General features: G+C 42.3%; 1 protein-coding gene across 4 annotated transcripts in view; it reads left to right on the forward strand.

Moving 5' to 3' along the window:
- DENND2B (DENN domain containing 2B) overlaps positions 1-24256 on the forward strand; it is a 152166-nt gene that overhangs the window by 11044 nt on the left and 116866 nt on the right. For 2 of the 4 annotated variants that reach the window (XM_012783975.2, XM_012783989.2), the window contains exon 2: positions 13248-13289. The exons of 1 other annotated variant lie outside the window; for it this stretch is intronic. The gene's annotated coding sequence lies outside the window, so the exon portion shown is untranslated. Of the gene's footprint in view, positions 1-13247; positions 13290-19649; positions 19849-24256 lie in introns of those variants that run through there. One more of the 4 variants, XM_076002194.1, reaches the window with a different exon arrangement.

The following is a 24256-nucleotide window of genomic DNA, read 5'->3' on the forward strand; positions in this document are numbered from 1 at the left end:
CAGGTAAGATGTATATACTCAGCTTTCTGAGAGAGTTTGGGGGTAAGAAGCAGGAGACCTGGTATTTTGCTTTAATACTGTATGTGGCTATAAATGATATTTTAATATGGAAATGTTACTTCCCCTAAGAAACGTGGGCCAGGTTAGGACAGTGTTAGAAGGTTATATTATGCTGATGTGAAAATAGTGATGGAGGGGGAGAGAAGGGACAGAGGGAACAGATGGAAAATGAATGGGAGCAGCCTCTAAGAGGGCCTATCAGAGAAGCTGAGATGTGGCTGGGGAGTCAGGCATCGAGGACCCCAACCTTGCACTGTTTTTTTCTGGGATACAGGTGGCCAATGGAAGTAAAATCTGTCTCCTGGGCCCACAAAATGCTTTGGATGGGTGTTTGTGTTAATGCCTAGACCCATTAATGTCGTCCACATAGGTTTCAAGTAGAACTGATGAGGATATATCAATTCAGCCCTTACCAGGCCAGTGAATTGGCACAGTGTATGATACTTTAAAAGTTTTTTCCATCTTCAGTAATCTTTTTCCATCTCTAGTGAAAAACTTTAAAAGTCAGCATGAAAGTGAGAACACAGACCTTTAAATAATATCTCATACTGGATCTGAATGCTTGGGGTGCAGAAAAAATCCTGGAGCATTCAGCATTCAACAAATATCTATTGAATAGCACCTCCTAAACACCAGATACTGTGCAGGGTACTGGAGCTTCAATCTTTTGATCATACTGCATCAAATGTTAGTAATAGAATAGTAACATGTGATTCTGTTTCACATTAAGTTCTTTCAGCCCCACAAGTTATGTAGCTTGGTCCATAAACCCTCAGTTGGTTCAGACTGTTCACTTACATGTGTATTCACTTGCTGAGTGTTTACTGTGTAACAGGCAATATGCTGGACGCTGAGGCACTTTTGAAGATGAGTTACAATTGGTGAGGGTTCTCAGCTGGTTGACTGGAATTACCAGGTAGATATGGGACAGTTTTCCAGTTTGCTGGGATTCGCAGCCAAGAGGAGAGTATAGTCAGCAGTGATGTGTCCCTGCTTCCTTGACCATGGTGAGCCTGCTCCTCTCACCTTTCCCCTTTCTCCCTGCTCCCTATCCTCCTTCTTTAAATTTTAGAGAAATGAAAATTAGTTCCTTCGAATTAAGCTTGGGAAGCTTCATTAGGGCAGCACTTCCTGAATGAAACCGTGAAGTTAGAAATCTTTCCAGGAGAATCTCTGTTGCCTGTGTAATCCTAAAAGAGAGCCTTCCCCTTGTGATCTTTCCTCCTTCCTATGAAAGTTGCTTCTGCCTATAGTAGGATACAGGACACACAGTGCTTGGTATTTCTCAGGTTCTTTACTTCTGCCTGCTTCCTGGATTCCCTTTGGAGATGCTAGCAGGGACATGGCATTTTGTGTTCTTACAGTGAAAGACACAGATGAGAGGGAGGCAGTCATGCTAAAATTTCATTTCCCATCATTTGGAAAGGCAGCTGCTCAGAACGAAAGAGAGGAACAAGAAAATGGATACAGAAGAGTGTTTTACCTAGCCTTTGGATTGCCAACTACAGTGAGATTGTTTCCCTTTTCTTTGCTTAGCATCTGGAGCCAGCTTGTGCACTGTTTTGAGGTTTGTGTCTGTGAGCTCTGTTAATAGAAAACTAGAAATTAGAAAATTATCTTTATCGACTTAAACTTTAAATTGTTTCTTTTAAAAATACAATATATGCATTGTCATACATTCTAAAAAAAATAAAAAGCTTCACTTTATCAACACCCATAGATCACTGCTGTTAAACTCTTAGCATCTCTTTCTAGGTCTTTCTCTACACATACAGAGAAATACAAAATATATACATATTTGTATTCATTTTCTACCAAAGTAAGATCATATTATACATAGTTTTTCATTCTGTCTTATTTTTCAGTTATCTCTAGTTTTCTAATTCGGTAAATTTTTATTTTAACCAATACTTAGACCATACTCAGATTGTCTTAATCCATTCAGGCTGCTATAACAGAAAACCTCAGGTAATTTATAAACAACATAAATTTATTGCTCACAGTTCTGGAGGCTGGGAATTCCAAGATCAAGGGGCAAGCAGATTAAGTGTCTGGTAAGGGCCTGTTTTTCATAGATGGTACCTTCTAGCTGTGTCCTCACATGGCAGAGGGGGCAAACAGGCTCCCTCAAGTCTCTTTTATAGGGGCACTAATCCCATTCATGAGCGCTTTGCCCTCATGACCTAATCACCTCCTAAAGGCCCCACCTCTAATATAGTCACCCTGGGGATGGGTTTTTTTTTTTTTTTTTTTTTTTGAGACAGAGTCTCACTTTGTTGTCCAGGCTAGAGTGAGTGCCGTGGCGTCAGCCTAGCTCACAGCAACCTCAAACTCCTGGGCTTGAGTGATCCTTCTGCCTCAGCCCCCCGAGTAGCTGGGACTACAGGCATGCGCCACCATGCCCGGCTAATTTTTTTTTATATATATATCAGTTGGCCAATTAATTTCTTTCTATTTATAGTAGAGACGGGGTCTCGCTCTTGCTCAGGCTGGTTTTGAACTCCTGACCTCGAGCAATCCGCCCGCCTCGGCCTCCCTGGGGATGGGTTTTAATGGATGAATTTTAGAGGGGCATAAACATTCAGATCATAGCACCATTGACCCTCAGATGTCCTTCTCATTGTTTTTCCATATCAATACCAAACCTGTAACCACATACTGTATCTGGGTGTTATGTCCCTTAAACTTTTTAAAATCTAATTGAGTTTCTTTTATATAATACCATCTTGTTGAAGAATTATCCTTAATGGGTATCTTTAGTTAAGGGCTAGTTCTGTGAGCTGTGCAATGCTGCATTTATACATGCAATTTATAAATGTCATTGCATTTAACCCTTGCAACAATATAGAGGGGCATTTTTTATTATTCCTTATTTTTATATGCTCTTTTCCTTTGGGATCTCAGCTATCCCCAGGGCTTCAACTGTTTCTTTTATGTCAGAGATGTGTCACCTATGTCTCAATGGTCACTTTAAGAGTATGGATTCTTAAGCCAGATGGCCTGGTTCAAATCCCTTTTCTACTACTTATATGTGATCCTGGGTAAGTCACTTAACTTCTCTGTGCCTCAGTGTCCTTATCTGTAAAATGAAGTATTAGTACCTTCCTCATAAGAGATGTTTCTAGACTTTTGTTCCATTGAGCTCTCTGTCTGTTCTGGTATTAGTGCCACCCTGTTGTAATTTGTGTAGCTTAGGGATTGTAGTATTCTTCTCACTTTTGTATCCTTAGTGCCAGTGACTGTCTTGTTTTAGGTGTTAATTAATATATTAACTCATAAGGTGGTTGTGAGGCTAAATGAATAAATATACGTGAAGTGCTTAGAAGATGGCCTTCTGACAGATAGCTAGTGTATATGATTATTGCAGTTAGACAGCTGGATGATCCACAGGTACCGCAAACTTTCCACATTCAATACTTATCTCTATAAAGCTGGTCTTCCTCCTCCTGTATTCACCGACTCCTTTAATGATACCAGAGTCACCTCTGATTTCTCTTCCTTTCTCAGCTATAACACTCATAAAGTCTTATCAGTTCCATTTGCCAAATGTGTCATGAATCAACCTCCTTACTGTCATGCTGCATCCTACCCAGCTAAAACCTTGGCCATCTTTTGCTGGAATGCAGCTTCAATGTCTTGAGTGCTGCCTCTGGATGTTCAATCTCCCACGCTGCTCCAAGAATGAGCTTTCTGCAATACAGTTTAATTATGATGCTTCCTTGTTAAAAGCTGTTTGCTTTTTTTTTTTATTATTGAGAAAAAACACAGTAAAGTGCACAGATATTAAGTGTATAGCTTACTGGATTTCAACATTTGCATACATCTATGTAACCACCACTCCGATTAAGATATGGAACATTTCCTGCACCCTAGAAGGTTGCCATATGCTTCTTCTCAGATAGTTTCTGTGTTCCTACCCCAGTCACTCTTCTGTTACCGTTTGTTGTGCCTTGATCTCGTGTGAATGAATCACACAAGTTCTCTGTTGGTTCTTCTTTGACAGGATACTTTTCCCCTTTGATATGGTGTTTAGAAGTCTTTGTGATCTGGTTTTCTGTCCAGGTCACCCACCCATACCCTGCCATTCCTACTGTGCTTAAATTGTATGTAGCTTACCAACATAATGGACTCTTCTTCCCTTCCATTTTTTTTTGTACTTGATAATCTTTTGCCCTTCTGATTTCATTCTCTGACAAATTCATCCTTCACAACTCAGCTCCAGGCAGAATCAAGCCTTCCCTTGCACTCAGGAGGAACTGATTGTTAAAGGTAGTTGCCTGTTTACTCATCTTTCTCCTCTATGTGTTGCCTTCGTGAGCCCAGGGATGATGGGGCATTTCCCTCTCGTTAGTTATTTGAATTTTACATAAGTAATTCATGTTCTTTCTAGAAAAATTAGAAAATAGGGGGAAAAAAGAACTCACCCAAATCCCACTATACAGAGATAACCATTGTTTTTATATATACATATTTACAATGAAATATTACCCTACCCCTGTCAGAATGGCTATTATTAGAGGGTCAAAAAAAAAAAAATACATGCTGGTGTGGATGCAGGGAGAAAGGAATGCTTATTATACACTGTTAGTGGGACTGTAGATTAGTACAACCTTTATGTAAAACAGTATGGAGATTCCTCAAAGAACTAAAAGATCTACCATTCTATCTAGCAGTCCCACTACTGGGTATCTACTCAAAGGAAAAAAACTCATTTTATCAAAAAGATGCCTATACTTGGATGTTTATTGCAGCACAAGTCACAATCACAAAGATGTGGAATCAGACTGAGTGCCCATCAGTTCATGAATGGATTATCAAAATGTGACATTATTTTGTTTTACTGATTTTGCAAGCACTTTTAATATTAAGGATATTAACTCGTATCATCTATACTACGTATATTTTCTGCAGTTTATCATTTGTCTTTTATCATTTTCCATATATGAAATTTTTAATAATTTAATGTAGTGAAATTAATTGATCTTTTAAAAAATTTTTGGCCGTGATGTCATACTTAGAAAAGATTTCCCTCACCAAGATTAGATAAATATCTATTGTATATTCTTCTAGATTTTTTATGATGTTATTTTTTTGCATTTAAATCTTTACTCAATCTGGAATTTATTCTGATGTGAAGTACTAGTAATAATAATAATAGCTAATGTTATTATTGAGTGCATGCTATATGCTAGGCACTAATCTAAAAGCTTTACATGTACTGGCTGGGTGTGGTGGCTCATGCCTTTAATCCCAGTGCTTTGGGAAGCTGAGGCAGGAGGATGGCTTGAGGCCAGGAGTTCCATACCAGCCTGGGCAACATAATAAGATCTGATCTCTACAAAAAAATTTAAAAGTTAGCCAGGTGTGGTGGTGTGCGCCTGTAGTCCTAGCTACTTAGGACTGAGGCAGGAGGTCCGGGTGAGTTCACGAGATTGAGGCTACAGTGAGTTATGATCGTACCACTGCACTCCAGGCTAGGCAACAGTGAAACCCTGTCTCGAAAACAAAACAAAACTGCTTTACATGTACTGACTCATTTAGTACTTTCAACAACCCTGTGTAGGCACTGTTATTATCCCTGTTAATATCACTGTAAATTGACTTGCTGAAGGTTGCCTAGCTAGTAGTGGCAAAGATTCAGATTCAGGGAATTGAGTCTCAGAGTCCATGCCCTTAATTACTCTGCTAACCTAATTTTTTCTAAAAAGTAGTAATATCATCTGTTAAGGAATTCATTCTTCCCCACTGTTTTGAAAATGGCAACTCTAGTCACATGCTAAACTCATGTATATATATAAATATGTGCATGAACACACACATACTCTAAAGAGATGTTTCTAGACTTTTGTTCCATTGAGCTGTCCATCTGTTCTGGTGTTAGTGCCACCCTGTTGTAATTTGTGTAGCTTAGGGATTGTAGTATTCTCACTTTTGTATCCTTAGTGCCAGTGACTGTCTTGTTTTAGGTGTTAATTAATATTTGCAGAATGATGTAACCCTTGGAGTGCCATGGATAGAGTTCAAAGGGTCGGCAGCTTGGACAGAAATTTAGTATTTCTTTTAGCTTTTAGTTCTGAATATAGGCAATAAAACACAGTAGTAGCAGTACCTATGATGTTGTCATCAATAGAAATCATGGATATTTCCCTGGATAAGCCCTAGGTTAAGAACCTCTGCTTTACTGTGCTTCTTTCTTGAGGCCATTTTATCTTTGTGTCACATTTATAGGCAGTGTCTGGTTCTTAGTAGATTCCCACTAAATGTTAATTTTTAAAACTTATTTTAAATATGCACAAACCTTGAGAGAAGTGTGTGTGGAAGCTCTGTGTAAGTTACTTGTTAATTTCTCTACATGTGCTGTTACTCCACCTCCACTTTCTCTGTTCCTTCTTACTTTTGTTATCTATTTACTAATAACTGTTTTGATAATTATTCTTTCCCTACTTAACATTTTATCATTTTAATGAGAAATTATTGATTTTGGTTATGTGGTCTTATTTTTAAAACTTAAACATTTAAGTCTCATTTAAAGTTGTTCTTTCAGCCATATTTTGGAGTGAGGTATAGGATGGGTACATTTTTCAAGATAAGATCAAAGTTCTAAGAGATATTTCTTTTTTATTTGCTTAAGGAGTCTATTTATCTTGTTAAATAATTTGAGGTAAAAATACTTCTCTGAGAGTCATATGTGCCTATCTGGGCTTTGTATCCTCTGCAAAATTAGAAGAAATTTGGCTTTGGGTCTTCTCTACATGCAGAGTTTAAAAAATTTTTCATATATTAATACTGAAAAAATACGAGAATGTCATAGTAGTAGTTCCTGGTTGTTGATTTTATTCAGGGTTCTGAAAATCTTTTATATTTGTATCAAACCCTTCTATTGTTTCTGGGTAGCTTTTTTTTCCCTATTAAACTTTTAATTATAGATTTGAGACCATCTGTTCAAAGACTTCCATTACTTGCAGGGTGGTTCTCTGAGGCACATTCCTTCTCATGGTTGTCATCTTGTGCATTCTTTGAGTCTGTTTGTTTCATTAAAAAATATATTCCTGTATTTTATGTCTTTTTCTGATTAGCTCTTTCTGTAGCATTGCTTCTGTTTTTATTGCATTCATCTGTTCATTGATTTAGTATAGACCTTATGTTTCTACTATTTCTTTTGCAACTTATAGTTACAGTCATTATGATAGCCTGTTTCATCTCCTTGAGAATCAATATGAGCCATTCTATAAATTTGGTAACAAATATTTATTGATTGCTTACTGTGAGGAAGGCATTCCATTACAGGGATTAGCTTTTCTACTATAAGCTTTTTTTTTTATATACCTTTTTCCTATTTATGTATTCTTCTGGGTTTACTGGTCGATCCTCCTTTCATAGTTTGATACTATTTTGTTTGTACTGTCTTTACTGACATTTGTGAAGAGTCCTTTTAAATGTACTGTTGAGATCCCATTTCCCATTTCCCTAAAAAGGGTTAAGGAATTGAGGCGTTTTTTATTTTACAATGCTGAGTTTAATTAATGATCAACTAATTGTAACACCCCTCCCCTATTTTGGGAAATGACTTTGTATGAGGGAAATGAAATCCCAGATTTCATTCTTGTTAAGATTAGCTTGAAGGGAGAGCCCTCCCATGATGAGAGAATGCTCTGCTAGGATGTGGTTTGTATCTCGGAGACACTGCATTTGGGCTTGTCTCTGGAGAACTGGCTAATTGGTGCTGCAGTTTCCAGGTAGAATAGCACCTGAGTGATTGATTTGTTAAAGTTTCACTGAGTGCTTAGCAAGTTTGAAGCCGTAAGCTGGAGACTATGAATGACCCAAGAGTTCAGGTGTGCATAGTGAACATTTAATTACATAAAAGAGGTAGACATTTGGGATGAATGGCAGGAGACAGCATGTCCATTGGAACTGCAAGTAGTTATCTTACACAGTAAATGCATTGAAGGCCGACTCTCTGGGATAGGAAGACTTACAAGTTACAGACCCTGTCCTCCCTCAGAGAGGCATAAAACACCTACAATAAAGATTAATACCAAAATAAAAGTGGATTCATGGGGCACATTAGAAGCCTTATGGCATGCATGTGGTATAAACACAGGATGACAGGGTTTAGAGGTATAAGAACTATGAACAGAAGGGTTTGAGGAGGATGCATGGAGAACAGGGGGCATAATCTTGGCCCTTAGAAGGTTGGCAGGTAAAGAGGAAGAAATGTAGTTCTATTTTAAAATGTGAGTATATATAAAATGCCGATATTTATAATATGCCAGAAAGTACATCTTCTGTTTATGATGCAAACATTTAAATATTAAATATATGGGGAGTAATGTGTTTTATAAAATTATTTTAGGGCATGTATGATAAACCAACACGTCCTATAATACATGTACTTGACTAGAGGAAAGCAAAGAATGTCAAGGAAAAGATGCAAACGAAGTCCCAGGGTCAGGGGAAGCAACCAGAGGAGTCACTGTGGGAGCTGCCTGTTGAGGGATTGGTGGGATTGGCTGAGCAAATGGAGGTGGGAAGGTGTTCCAGGAAGAGGGAACAGTATGTGCAAAAGGCCTGAAGGTAGAGAACGGGGAAAACTTTGTGGGAAAGGGCAGGAGTGGCGTGAGCAGGATGATGATTTATGGCATCCTGACAGTGTATTATTTATGGCAGGATCTATGCATTCCATATGACAGGATGGCCCAGAAAGGAGAGATAGTGGGGCTGGAGGTCTGCAGAGATAGCTGTTGCCAAGGGCCAAGCATGAGAAAGTGAGTCCAAGAGTGATCCTTAAGTGTGCTTCCTTCCCAGTGACTGTTTTCCATGTTAATAATCTTCTGGACATTCTTATAAAATATAGAGATTCTTATTTACATTTGACTAGGGGAGGAAAATGAGGCCTTTTGCAGAGTTTGTATCTCAGTATCAGTAAGCAGACAGATTTGTGCTACAGTCCAAGGGTTCTTTCCACACATGGGCCACATGCTTGGTTGGGGCCCTCAGCTTGTCATTAAAAAGGGTGACTATAATTTTGGAACCAAAACTTGGGATCCTTGGGCCAGTACAGGATTGTCCTGATTTGTGAATTATTTGACATGAGAATCTTTTACAAAGTTCTAAATATTAAATCAAATTTAACATGTGCATTTACTAAATCACCTTGTAAATAATTCAACTGTGTAAACTCTTTATGGTCCCAGAAAAGGTAGCACTCATGGCATTCTTCTGGCCCATCTGGTACAGGGAAACCTTTTGCTTTCATGATACAAAGACATGTTGTGAAATAAGGCTGCGCGGTCCTGAAAAAATTGATGACACTTTTTTTGCCCTTTTGGAACACTTGTTCAGCACAGTGATAGAGACCTGATACAGTGTTTGTGTATAGCAGATTGAACTCCAAAAGGAAACCATCAAAGGGTTGATTTGATGCCACACAGAAACACGAGGTGGGGGGATGAGTGGTTTTTCCACATTTTAATATTTTCCAGGATGACACTGAAAGCCTTGCCCTTAGAGAACCCTAAGCCACCTAATAATTTATAATTCCAGGCTCTTGAGAGGGTGAAATGAGAGGTACAGACCATTAAATAGATGCTCTGAGCCTTTTCTAAGATCCTGGAAAGTAACTGAGGGCAGCCATGGGAATATGACCAGCAAGGCAAGGTAAGGACCATGGCACAGCTTTGATTTCTTTTGGGAAAATGTATTTTGTATCATTATTTCCTGCTCTCTGTTTTTAAAAAAGTCTCTGAAAAGCCTAGCTTTTGCGAGGGGAAAGGAGAGAATGCTGTCAAGGAAGTACTGAGTCGGCACAGGGGACCTACTATGTGTGCTGTTCATGACTTGATACTTTTCATAACTCTGATTAATTGAGAGAGGAAGAAATCATGACTCAGATCAAGTAACTTGCCTAAGATCCAGAATTTGAACCCTAGTTCATTTGATTCCAGAGCCCTTTCCACTGCTTTGTGATGTCTTGTTGTGCTGCAGTCATGGAAAATGAGGGGTCTTCTGGATTGAATTAAGGAACTCATGGTATCCAGCTAACTCTTCTGAAAAACTCTGAGTACCCTTGATCTGCAGGCATTTGGGGAGAGGAATAATGCCAGCTGCAAGAGAGGAATCGGGAAAGGTACCAAGAATTCTTCAGATTGTCGCCATTTCAGGGAAAGGGAATTTTGTGCCATGACATCTAGTCCTTGGTGATGGTTTAGAAGAAGTGCGCTCTGAATTCATCTGCCACCAGTTATCCCAGTGAAGGAAAATGGGAGAAGCATGGGACACTGTAGGGAAATAGGATTTCACAAAACAGTAAACAGTATTTTTTGTTTCTTGATTTGGAACCAACATAGGATTCCCAGCTTTTTATTTTTTTCTCAGGGAAAGGGACTAAAAACAAGCAAAAACCCCAAACCTATTGTCATCTTCACATCATATAAGAAAAGATATTTGTAAACCAAAATAATAAATAAATTAAATGAATAAAATTGGCTAATAGGACAGCTGAAAAAGAACCTTCTATGTATCTATTACAGACAGGTTAGATTTAAAATATTTCAAATCAAGAAAAGTTACAGCATAAATTGCTTGATGTTTGTCAATTTGGAAATTTTTATTTGGTAATGCAACATCAGGAGAAGCTTGACTGTCCAGCTTGTTTGATGCTTTATTTCTTTTTAATTACAGTTATGGTTGAGGATCCATTTTGACAGGTATTTTGATGAAAACAATATTGACAATCAATTTCATTTCACTCTATATAGAATATTCTGGTGGGTGGTAAGAAGGGAGTAAGAACAATTCTTAGGCTTTCAGTGCTGTGGCCATGCCGGGAAGAAAGCCGGAGTAGCAGCTCTGGTGTCTGACTGGTGAAGGCTCCAGGAAGGGGCTGCGAGGACCTGTCTGCCTTTGCTTCCTATGTGGGGTGGAGATGGGGCTGGTGACAGGGCTGCATGGAACCCCTACTACCCAGTATGGAACAGGTAGGGGATTTATTTGAGAGGGATGCTGTGGATGGTAAAAACTTTGATCTTGGCCTGGACTAGTATTTAGGAGACTGCTCTTGCGAAGGGATTATCCTGTTTGGTGCTCTAAGATAACCTAAACGAGGAGGCACAAAGGGCCATTGTTTGCCTAGGACAGCTGTTTATTGCATTGGTGCTAAGGAGGGTGTGGGGAGCATGCAAGACTCTGGCCTAGGTGCTCAGATGTGGTCATTGCTGCTCCTGCTGCTCTACCTGGTCATTGTCTTCTGAGTCTTTCTTGTGGGGAGAAAAACTGTATTTTTCTCCAAGCAGTAACATCTTAGCTTCACCTTCCACCTGGTCTCAGTGCCTTGGAGTTTTGGTGATTGCTGCGAGTGCCTGGGAACAGAAAAAGAGCCTGAAAGCATCTTGGGAATTCCCCAACTCTTCTAGCCTACCTCTTTTGTCCAAGGGAACACTTACCTCTGCCTTTCCAGGGGCCACGCTGGGGGAAGTGTGTGTTTTGGCCTCTCTGGAGAAGGGCACACTAGCTTCCCTGGCCTGTTTATGTTAGTTTGATCCTTTCTGCCCTTGATTACAAATGAGGCCTTGGGTGGGGGATTTCCCTGCTTCCATGGAGGTCACTCCTTCCTTTTGTCTGCATTCTCAATTTTTCCACCTGCCTTTAAAGAAAACAATACTCTTCTTGGATTAACTCCTTGTCTCATAGGCTTTGCCCAGTAAGTGGATTAGTTCATAATCAAGAAGCAGTTCATCTATCTGCTGAAATTCCCTTCCACTCCTGAAATTAGACCTTTTCTCATTTGCCGATCACTGCCGTAGTTGTCAGCACTTTCATCTAAGAAAAGGAATAGTCTTCCAAGCGTAGAGTCTGGACTGCTTATTGGTGCTTGTTAAGCTGATGTGTTGCTGCAGGTGTTCCTGGTTCTTTGGAATGTGTGTCCTGGCTCCTCAGGTAGAATGTGAACCCTCTGAGGTTAAGAGCTCTAGGTTCTTTCCTTCCCTTTCCCCAGTCTGTATGTGTTGCATGTGAGAAGAGAGGTGGACTTTGTGAAGGGGTGACCACCAGTGGCCCAATTTGCTGGTGTGTCACCTTACCCTTGCTCCCAATGTCAGCCTGTCCACCTAGAGTGCAGGTATAGTCTTCATTATGTGTTACTTCTCACTGTGGCTCACGATAGTGCTGGTAGATGGCCTGCCTCAGACCTCTTTGTTCTTTGTGGAAGCCCCCTTTTATTTTTTATTTTGCCCAGGTTAGAATGCAGTGGTTATTTATAGGTGCAGTGTAGCACACTATACCCTCGAACTCCTGTGCTGAATTGATCCTCCTGCCTCAATCTCGAGAGTACCTGGGACCACAGGTGCTCACAGCTGCACCTGTGCCTCTTGTTCATTTGAACAGTCTTGATACCAGATCCTCTGACACAATTGATCCTGTCTGCCCTTTGAAGATTTTTTTTTTTTTTTTGAGACAGAGTCTCACTTTGTTGCCCAGGCTAGAGTGAGTGCCATGGCGTCAGCCTAGCTCACAGCAACCTCAAACTCCTGGGCTCAAGCGATCCTCCTGCCTCAGCCTCCCTAGTAGCTGGGACTACAGGCATGTGCCACCATGCCCGGCTAATTTTTTGTATATATATTAGTTGGCCAATTAATTTCTTTCTATTTATAGTAGAGACGGGGTCTCGCTCTTGCTCAGGCTGGCCTCGAACTCCTGACCTCGAGCAATCCGCCCACCTCGGCCTCCCAGAGTGCTAGGATTACAGGCGTGAGCCACCTCGCCCAGCCGAGATTTTTTTTTCTTAAAGGTCACTGGAAAGCTTAAGTGAGACCAGGCGCGGTGGCTCACACCTATAATCCTAGCACTCTGGGAGGCTGAGGCAGGAGGATTGCTTGAGGTCAGGAGTTCAAGACCAGCTTGAACAAGAGTGAGACCCCTTCTCTACTAAAAATAGAAAGAAATTATCTGGACAACTAAAATATAGAAAAAATTTGCTGGGCATGATGATGCCTGCCTGTAGTCCCAGCTATCTGGGAGGCTGAGGCAGGAGGATTGCTTGAGCCCAGGAATTGGAGGTTGCTGTGAGCTAGGCTGATGCCATGGCACTCTAGCCTGGGCAACAGAGCGAGATTCTGTCTCAAAAAAAAAAATAAAAAAAGCTTAAGTGAATTATATTGGTGGTAACAACTTCTCTACTCTCTTCACAGATTTCATACCCTTTGGAGAATTTTCTCTGTTGGATAATTCAGGTAGGTTTTTTTTTTTTTTTTTTTAAAGTATTAGACCTAGTTCTTCTGTGTAGTGACTTCTTCAGTTCTCCCAGCAATGATCCTTGTTTGGGTCCCTTGAATTTCCTTCCAGTTTCACTAATGGTACTCTGTTTTTAGCCTGTCCACTGTCTCCTTGATTTCCCCGGTGTCTATCTCATGCCTATAGATTCCTGTCTACTTTATCATATCATAAGCTTTATTCCAGCTTCTGTTTGGACAGAATAGTATACATTCTCTTTCTCTTTCCCTTCTCGTTTCAGTTCAGATCTTGGTGTCAAGAGTTTGGTGCTTGGTTTTCTACATTGTGTTGCTTCTACATAGGTCTATGGTATAGGTCTAAGAATGGTCATTGCTTCTATGTTGCTCTGAGATTTTCGTTCCATATCCTTTTTTTTTTTGAGACAGAGTCTCACTCTGTTACCCAGGCTTGAGTGCTGTAGTGTCAGCCTAGCTCACAGTAGCCTCAAACTCCTGGGCTTAGGCAATCCTCCTGCCTCATCCTCCTGGGTAGCTGGGACTATAGGCATGCGCCGCCGCCTGGCTAATTTTTTTTTCTATATATTTTTAGTTGGCCAATTAATTTCTTTCTGTTTATAGTAGAGATGGGGTGTCACTCTTGCTCAGGCTGGTTTCGAACTCCTGACCTTGAGCGATCCACCCGCCTCTGCCTCCCAGAGTGCTAGGATTATAGGTGTGAGCCACCGTGCCTGGCCTTTATCCTTTTTATTAATTTTTTCCTTAGTTAGCACTTTTTGTGTCCTCTTTAAGAATTCTCCTTCCACCCCAAGTTTATAAAGATAGTCCTCCTAAGTTTTCTTCTGAATGATTTCCCTTTTAGATGACAGTCTATTCACATTCACATTTAGATCTAGAATCCTTTTTTAAAAACCTCAACCACCTTTTTTTTTTGTAAACTCTAGTTCCTTTGCCCTCTGCTTGTCTTCAATTTAAGATTGCATTTTTCCTCTCTTGTCACCCACCTGCTGGCCTTTGTAGCGGTCTTCCCAATTTCCCTGAGTGCTGTGACTACCCGTTTCCCACAGTTTTCCCCTCTGGCGTAGGTCACAGAGGAAATATTTAGTTAGTTTCTGCCAAACATTCTGGCTGTGTTGTTTTCCTTTAAAAGACATGCAGTAAACTGTTTTGATTCTTGGTCTTGGTGCTCTAGGGCAGATGTTTCTCCTATAACAGAGGTATTGTGGTCAGTTGGAAAAAGTGCTGGACTAGACTTTAGAGAATTGGATTCTAGTCCCTGCTGTGCTACTAATTTGCACTGTGATCTTGCGCAAGACACATTTCTATTCTCAATTTCCTTTTGTCAAAAAGGACCTTATTTCATGATAAAGAAGACAAGACTCTATGGGTGTGAGACGGGAACCTACAGAGTAAGCCTGGGGGATCCAAGGAGAGACTAGGTATGCAAGAGGCAGGGAATCCTTATCATGAGCATCCTTGGTGGAACTGGAAGGGAATTCAAATGACCCCACAGATAAAATTACTATATGTAGTCACTTTGAAAAAATATAAAATGTAAAAAAAAAAGAAATGATAGAAATGTTCTGATAAGGGTCACTTCAGGAGATAACTGCTTTGTCCATCCCTAGGCTTGCTCTGGATCCGCACCTGTTTGCTGTCACCCTTGGGATGTGGGAGGCTTGGCCTTCTGTGAGTTCAATTCCAGAATTCTTCCTCCCACCTTCCACCTCCTTTATAAACCCAGGAATATTTGAAACTGAGCCCAGATCTTCACCTGGCTTTGATTTCCCCATCATGTAGAGATTGGCCCATGGAAGTTGTAGCTTCCAGAAACCTTAAATGTTTGCTAACATGTCAAAATTTTACATTTGTTGATTGTTCTTTCTGTTCATGGATGTGTTCCAATTCTTGTGCCCTGAAGGTGGTATGATGTGGTTCCAGCAGGGAAGAGGAGGGTATCTGGGGGATCCTATCACCAAAAACTAGGAAATAAAAAGAAGACAAAAGAACTGAGAAATGCCCCCTTGGCATTCCCTGAGAAGCAGGTCTTTAAAGAAGAAACAAAATGGTTTAACTTCTGCCTCTGTAAACCACAGCCTTCCTCCCCAGCATACACAAATTCACATAGGCAGAGCTACATTTCTTCCTTACTCCTGTCCCCTTCTGAAATGACTTCTGGGATTTAAATTAGATCTTTCCTAGTTTATACCTTTTTTCTTTCTGGTTAAAGATTTGCATTGGTTTCCTCCAGTGCAGAATGAGTCGGACAAAGACAATCTCCAGAGTTTTTTGAAACTGCCCTGTAGTCCTTTGTAGGGCAGAAACTTTCCTTCCTAGTTCTGAGGGCTAGAAGACAATAAAAATAAAAGCAAGAAAATTTTTTAAAAAACCCAGAACTTTCCTAAATAAGTGCAGCGAGGGATATTTGTCTTTGCAGGGTTAGTGATGAGGACACCTGCTCACTATTGCTGTACCTGACCCTTAGAGGATCTCAGGTTGCTGAAATTTGTTAGAGGAAGTCACTGAACTAGGTAGAATGGAGAGAAGAGCTCTGTAATTGGCTCTGTATACTTTCAAGTAGGCCTTCTCTGCTATTCTGCATTACTTTATCTCTAAGTCCCTGTGACCACAGTGCTCATTCCATATTTTTTTGTATTCTTTAAGCCCTGACTCTATCCTAACCTTATATCACCAATGAGGGTGCCTTCTACTTTGCTGCTTTACTGTTAGAGTTAAGTGATATAGAACTCTGGGATAGTTCCTTTTCTTAAGATAAATAAACAGATAGATAGGTACCCAGCTAGCTCCAAGAGAACAGGCAGCGAGCATTCTCTGTGAGCTCTGTAGACCTGTTCATGGTGAATGCCAACAACATGGAGTTGAACAGATGGTTTGATTTGGGCTTGATAAGAGTTGCAAGCCTATGTCTGGCATTTGGTACTTTCCCACACCTCATTTGGTCTTAAACCAAGTTGTCCTAGGCAGATGACCCAACTAGTAACTGTCAATTAATGCCTGAAGTGTCATTCCTACTACTCCAGTTCTAGGTACTCAGGAATCCACTGGCTTCTATATCTCTCACTGATCATAAGTAATTCCCTTTCCCCTCTGGTAAGTATTTTTCAAATTCTACTTACATCCTCTTCAACCCTCATCTTCCTTCCCTTTCTGTCTTACATATTTTGCTTAGTTACCTCAGGAAATACTCTCCTTGTCCCCTTTCCTCTTTGATTGTGGGCTGGTAAAAGCTAGCCTTAATCATTGCTGTTAAGCATGACACCAAAAATACTTCTGAATGGAAATCAGGCATTTGGGAATGAAAGTAGACAGGTGAAGAATCAGTGCCATCAGTCTTGTTCTCGAGACCTTTTAAAATCCCCCAAAATAGGCAGCGTGTGGTGGCTCATACCTGTAATCCTATCACTTTGGGAGTATCACTGGAAGCCAGGAGTTGAAAACCAGCCTGAGCAAGAGCGAGACCCCATCTATACAAAAAGTAGAAAAATTAGCCAGGGGTGGTGGCATGTATTTGTAGTCCCAGCTACTTGGGAGACTGAGGTGAGGGGATCACTGGAGCCCAAGAGTTCAAGGTTATAGTGAGCTATGATGGCACAACTGTACTCCAGCACAGGTAACAGAGTGAGGCACTATCTGTAAAAATAAATAAATAATAATTTAAAAAATGACTAACTGATAAAGGAGTGTTCAGTGGAAATAGTCTGTTCACCCTCTGGCCCCTGCTGGTGATGTTGCTATACAAGGGGCTGTCTATTTCCATCACGTGGAGAGGAAGAAAAGTGCTTCCAAGGGGTGCCTGGAGTTAGGTCAGGAAAGCTTGCTTCTTCCTCCTATGCCTGAGTCTCTAGGTGAGAGGTACTGGAGTGTGGTATGCCCAACTTGGCCAAAGCTCTTGTCTTTTTCTTAACTATGTATCAATTCAGAAAGTACTTGAACTTAAAGCCTGATGAGGTTCCCCTACTTTGTTTTTTTGTTTGTTTGTTTGTTTGTTTGTTTGTTTGAGACAGAGTCTCACTTTGTTGCCCAGGCTAGAGTGAGTGCCATGGCGTCAGCCTAGCTCACAGCAACTTCAAACTCCTGGGCTCAAGTGATCCTACTGCTCAGCCTCCCAAGTAGCTGGGACTACAGGCATGTGCCACCATGCCCGGCTAATTTTTTGTATATATATTTTTAGTTGGACAATTAATTTCTTTCTATTTTTAGTAGAGACAGGGTCTCGCTCTTGCTCAGGCTGGTTTCGAACTCCTGACCTTGAGCAATCCACCTGACTCAGCCTCCCAGAGTGCTAGGATTACAGGCATGAGCCACCGTGCCCGGCCTCCCCTACTTTGAAAATCATGATCTAGCTATGACAGGATCACATTATTTAAACACGTTGTTTAGTGCAGTTAATGGCATTACCACCTCCCTTTTTTTGACTAGAAAGTAATACATACTTGTTGTGATGCTGTATCAGGTCTTAAATGGAAAGCTTCTAGTTTGAAGTTATGTACATTTCCTGTAGGATACATATGCTGCTAATTTATGAAAACTGAAGATATCCCAGTGCTGTGTGTGTAAAATGCAGCATCTTCTTGTGGATTGAACAATTCAGGAAAATGGAACAACTGTTTGGATAAAATTTCAAACTGTACTAGCTTCCAGGTGACTGCACATTTCCTGTTAGGGTGGGAAAGCTTATCCAGATGTTCTTGCCTGGGGATCAGTGTGTGTCATACCGTTCCCAAAATACAGCCATAGCTGATTTTATCTTTCTTTGTCCTTCTTTCTGTGGTGCCCAGGGATGCTCATTTTGAGTTTATCTTTGGTCTTTTCTCTTTGTAAAAAAAGCATCATGCATTTTGATCTAGGTTTGGAAGTAAAATCTGTGGCCACAGGGCAGGATAAAACTAATGGTTCTTATAAGTAGTAAACCTTTGACCTTTGCTTCATCGGCCACCAGGCTGTAAATAACTGGACTGACCAGCTGCAGACCCTTGTTGTGCAATTTGAGGTAAGGATGGGTGAAATCTCAGGGGCTGGGAGACAGACATGTGGCTACCAGAGAGATGACATCAGCTGGTTTACTGGTGCCGTGGAAGAAGGGGAGATTCCAGGTGCTTAGCCTTCTTCCTGCGTGTGGGGGTGTCTGGAGCCACCCCCAGTCTTCTTGGCAGCCAAGGCCTTTGCTTGTGAAAAGCCTTGTCTTAATCTGTGCCTCATTCTGTCCCCACTGGGACCTGCAATTGGAAGAGATCTTGCATCCTTGGCTGTGGAAATAAAGCTTTGAAGAATGAACAGACACATATGTCTATGTGTGTCTGTATGTGTATTTTGTGTTAACGCTAACAACTGATTAAGGTTTGCAAAGACGGGGGTGTATATGAGGTAAGATGGGGAAGTCTTGTCTGGGTTTTATGGAATCTGTATTAGGAATTGCCCCTTGGAAAGGAGAGCAGTTTATAATTTAAATCATTTTTAAATTAAAATTATTTTTTTATTGTTTCCTTTTGATACCCCTACTGTGGACACTTAGTGTACAACAGGAAGGCATTTCTAACAGCTTTCTTTCTGTGCTATGCTTATGCTAGAACAGAGCCTCAGCAAGGCCTAAATTTGGGTGACAAGTTGGAGAAAGCACTTCTGTGGGGAAGATCTCCCCTTTGCTCAGCCTCGCCTGTGTATATTCTTCTGGGAATGGCAGTGAGGCTTCTTGGGAAGGCTACAACTGACAGTAGGACTGGAAAAAGCTTTATGACCTCTGAAGCATGACAGAGAGAATAGAGCTGGGAGGCATTGGAGCCAGCGCAGCCCATCTGCTTCCCAGCTTTGTTTTCCTGTCAGATGGCTGGGCTTCCCTCGGGTTCCGCCCTCTTCCCCAAGATGTGTTAGAGAATGAAGCCTGCTGCCTGGAAAGCAGGTGATGCCAAAGCTTATACTAAGAGGATCAGGCATCCCCATCCCCAGGCCTGCTTCTTTGTGACTGGATGGCTAGGGCTGTCTCTAAGACCCTTGCTCACATTCACGCATATCCACTACTCAGTCGACACCACCTGGGGCCAGCTCAGGCTTGTTCTGTCGGGGTGTCTTCCCGCCACTGTGTTTTCCCCTCCTTTGGGCTTTCACATATGAGAACCTTCACAGTCTCTGAGCTGCCAAAAGTCCTTTCTCTGAGAGCCCAATGCCTCCCCTTCTGGGCCCAGGAAACTGTGGGTAAGCTGTTGGTTTCCTCCTCAGCAGGGCACTTCTGGGAAGCTGTCTGCATTCCTTTCTGCCCAAGTCTCTGCCTCAGGGGCTGTGTGGGGTGCGGTTGCTGCAAGCTTCTGTGAGGAGGAATGCTAAAGCAGTTCCGCTGAGACTAGCCACTGGAGGTAACCAGGGGTTTGAAGGTGGAATTGCTTTTTCTTGCAATCCTGGAGCCAAGAGCTAGCTTTTCATGGGATGTGGGGTGGTACTGAGTCTTTTGAAAACTTTTCCCAGCTTGCTTCCTTGTCTCCCTGGAAGAAGAGGGTGTGAGGAGAACGATTAGTGCTCGGTGTCCTGTGATCCATCTTTGGCACTGGAGGTAGGTACAGCAGATGTCTTTTGTGAGGAAGGAGCTTAGAAGCAGGTGAGGGAATCTGCTGCCTGTAATTGGGTATCTCCCAGTCTGGCTGTGGTGACACTCTGAATGGTTCATTTGGGTCTCCCTTGGCTCCTGAATGTAGGTGCCATTCTTACTTGGCTTAAAATCTTCCTGAGGGCAGCATCATCAGCTCCTGTGGAGTAGAAAGGGCCTAAGAAATCACTGTAAAACATGAACACGCTGGGTAGAAATAGAGCCTGAGGGAGAGGACCTCGCACTGAGTCTACCCAAGGGTGTGTTTGGGGGACGGGGGGAGCTGGAAGTGGAGAGTGGGAGTGAACACTTTTAATAAGTAGAAAAGGATAGTAAATCTGGAGAGGGGATTGGAGAGACTGGCTGTGGAGGGCATGAAAGCTGGGGATTTTTGCACAGTGGCTAGAGGCCAGAGTAATGAGGGGGTAGGTTTGAGTACCTTGGGTATGAGTACCTTGCTAGTACCTTGGATATGAGGGCCAGGATGCCTTCCTCTGGGAATTGGGCTGGTCTCCTGACAGCCCTCCCCACCCTATGCCCAGAATATACCTATGTCATGCTTGCCTATCAGGGAGGTCCTGGTATGGGGTGTACTCGGGGAGAGGCACTGGGTCTGAGAAGGGGTCAGCCAGAGTCTCCAGCTCCCAGATTGTTGGCTGCTTCGAGCATGAGAATCTTCTTTGCAGCTGCCAGTCCTTGCTGGCTTGGCCTTAGAGGTGTCTGTGCCCTGGCAGGGTATACATCCTTTCTCATGGGTGGGTGCTCTGCCCCTGTGCAGCTGGAAAGCAGATGGGGCTTAATTTGAAGCAGACCTCTCTTAAGGGCCCAGATCTGAAATGTATATTAGAAGATTACTACTAGTCTTGGCACTTCTTCCCTCTGTGCCTCTTTCTTTTATCTTCTCATCACTGTCAGGCATTGTGAATAGCCGCTGCTATCACACAGGCTGATCAGGACATTAAGAATGGAGCTAAATATAACTGTCCGCCCACTGCTCTGATGTGCTCAGCCTCATCCTTAGAGAAGATGTTGGTTTGAGCATCCGAAGAGGGGGTCCTTTGCACCCCAAACAGAGTAGGTAAAAGCAAGGAGAAGCAGGGGTCGGGAGGGCCCTCTCCTCCTCCCCCAGCACCCCCGCATTCCCTGTGGATTGTCACGGGCTGGAGTGAACACCAAGATCTTGCTTTCTAGCAGTCAGGCAATTCAGCCCTCGCTGAATTTTTCAGCTTAACCAACATTGTGATGCACATTTTATATAAAGCTTGTTTTCTGACCTGAGTGAATTTATAATCTATTGGGAGAGACAGTATTTGTTAAATAATTAGAGAATATCGAAGATCTCAACTGTGTTGGTTTGCCAACCACAAATATATTTATAGTTCAGAACAAAGTTATGTTTAAAACCAGAGATAAGTTTTCTTGGAGGATGTACGATTTTTCTGGTCTTGGAAGTTGGTCTGCCTTTGTAAGCAAAGGAGAGGTGGGTTATGCTCTGAAAGTAGAAGAACTCAAGGGCTCACAGCCAGAACGCGGCCCTCCAGGGTCACTGTGATGTCTGTCTTGGAGTGGTAGGTGTGGCAGAGCAGAGCCAAAAATTTAAACTCTGGAAATCTTGCTGTGGGACATAGGAGATGGGATGTGATGCAGTGAAAGTAGAATTTTGTGGAAATATCTCTTGTAGAAGAAAGTGGGATAATTTTGGAGAGGACAGAGATTGGCAGTAAGGAGACCTGCTAAAGGGCATGGGAGGTCAGCAGCAGGAATAGAGAGGAAGGGGGTGAATCCTAGAGAATATTCCAACGAAGAATAGGCAGGACCTAGAATGGAACATTAAGAACGAAGCTGAGGGGAAAGGGCAGAGCTCACCACAATTTCTGACCTTTGAGAGTTGACTGATAGTGATATGTTTGTGAAGTACTTTGCACTTTTCAAAGCACTTTTTCATTCAGCAGGTGGCTTGGAGTTGTCTGGGCTCTTGCAGTTCATCTAGTCTGGCTTCATTTTACAAAAGGGGAGATTGGAGTCAAGAGACGGGCAGAGACTCTTCCCAGCTCACACAGCTATTTAGTGGTAGAGCAGGACCTTTAATCTAGGCCTTCTCCCTCCCAGGGCAGTTTCAAAGACAAGAGCAGCAGGGAGGTTATTGGGTCAGAGGAAGGTCTGTCTCGCTGGATGACACTAGGTGATTACCAATCTCTTTGAGCTAAAGGAAACTTATTCAGAAGTATGCAGACCATATCAAAGGTTCCATTACTAAGAATTGTTTTTGAGAATTGTTTTGTCTTCCACAGACAAGGAAGATGGACTCCTTGGGTCTGTCTAGTTCTGAGATTCTTAAGAGTGTACAAAAATAACATATATGAAACATATTGAACTGGGCTTCCTGAGAGACTGTGGCTAGTCTCCAGTATAGTGCCTTTCCAAGGGAATTTTAAGAATAATTTGATTCCATGTGATTTTCACCTGTTGTGCTGACCACAGAACCTAATTGCCAAGGAGGACACAACTCTGCTGCAGTAGATTTTGACCAGCGATCATCAGCACCAAGGACTCAGTATTTGTAGAGTTGGGGCTCAGTTTGGGTTTTCCACTTTCTCTCCCCACCTTCTCTTAAGACATGCTCCTGCATCTGTGCACCTGTGTGCACAGAAGCACGCACGCTCTCTCCTCCCTTCCCCTTTGTCTCCCTCCTTTCCTTTTTTTTCTCCTTCACTGTTTTTCTTGTCCCATTCCCTGTCTTCCACCTCTGTCTGCTCCGCTCTTGTCTTTCCTGTTGTCTAATTAACTTCCTGTGTTGGAGCAACTTCCCCTCTTGGTTAAATTCAGACATGACTACAGCAGAGCACCTTGGAATATTCTGTTTTGTCTGTTTCCTGATTTGGTGACTGGCACTCAGTGATCCAAGACAGAACCTGGGAGTCATCCTGGACCCTTCCTCACCTCCATAGCCAATTATCCTCTAAGTTCTTGTTTTTTTACTATAAGAGTTCTCTGTTCTCCCTCCTTGTTTCCCTTCTCACTGCCCCATACTGAAGGAGAGGCAGCAGAGAGGGATTACAACTGAAGAAAGAAAAACAGAGATGAAGGTCACCTTCAGTGTCCTCAGAAGCATTTTGAGGAGTGTGTCCCTCACAAAGTCTGCTCTTGTGGTCTGTGTCCTAACCCTCAGCTTCCTCACAGATATAGCCGCCCAGGAGCCCCTGAAGACAAATGCATTCTGGGGAGTAGACAATCTTTGCTTCGTCTGGAGGCTGGGCTCCTGTATGATTCTAAGGTGCAGCCATAACTGCTGAGTTATGTTGTTGAAAAGGAAGGAGGCTGAAGTGAGGCTCCATGTGGTCCTTCACTTACTTTCAGTCTCTGACCTAGCCACTGTTGATGGGAGCAGGTCTCTTCCTAAAGGTTCTCATGGCGATAAACTTCATAGTGCTCTTAGTTTAGTCTAAACAGCCTTGTTCTTGGTTTCTATCCCAAATTCCCCAGCCATCTGTTGGGGTCTATGTCTCACATTTTCCTTTTTCTTCTCCAGGTAACATTGCTGCAGTCCACCCCATCTCCCCTTCCCTGCTGCCAATGTGGTGCAATAGGGATTTAAGGAGGAAATGGACTACCTGAAGAGCAGAGGAAGGAAGTGTGTGGGCTGGTAAATTATGTTATCTGAAAGGTCTGTCAGAAGCTTGCTGAGATAGTCTCATTAATTAAAACAATAACAACAAAACAGAAACCCCCTTAAACCTCCAAATCCCAACCATGAGTTTCCATCTTTGCCTCTGACCACATTCACATCTCTCTCTGGGTCTCTGACCCCCTGTGATTGGCTGGTGGCTATGCTTCTGCTGGGTGTGTTTGGAGAAATCCCGAATCTGAAAGGAAACAGATCATTTAATTAAAGCAGTGGTAACTCAGTAACTGTCTTTGGGAGTACACAGACAGAGTCAAGCCTCCTCTTCCAGAATTTTCCCCAAATTTTCCCCTCTTCATCTCTTGTGGGTGTTTTCCTTGGAAGAGGTGTGTCATGCATTACTGATGGCAGATGTTATCTGCATTGATGATGAGTGGTTACAATCTTTCACCACCTTCAGGAGGGCTGTGAAATGGTTGACTTCCTTGGTTTGTTCCAGTTTGAGGTGAGCATAGTTTCTCCCAGTTTTAGTCTCTGGAGTCCCATGGCCTTGTGAAAGGAAGTCTTTTGCTGGCATTTACTCTGCTGAGGACAGTAGTCCTTGACCCTTTGCTCTGTTCCTTCTGTCCTCCTCCCCCCAGTCATGAGCAGTGTTAGCCACGCAGTTACATGGGGTGTAGGCAGTTGTGCTACCCCAGCATAAAGGAGCCCCAGACACTGAGAGGATAAATGGCTTGTTGAATTCTTTGTTTC

This window comes from Microcebus murinus, chromosome 4 (genome assembly GCF_040939455.1).
Source record: "Microcebus murinus isolate Inina chromosome 4, M.murinus_Inina_mat1.0, whole genome shotgun sequence".
NCBI lineage: Eukaryota > Metazoa > Chordata > Mammalia > Primates > Cheirogaleidae > Microcebus > Microcebus murinus.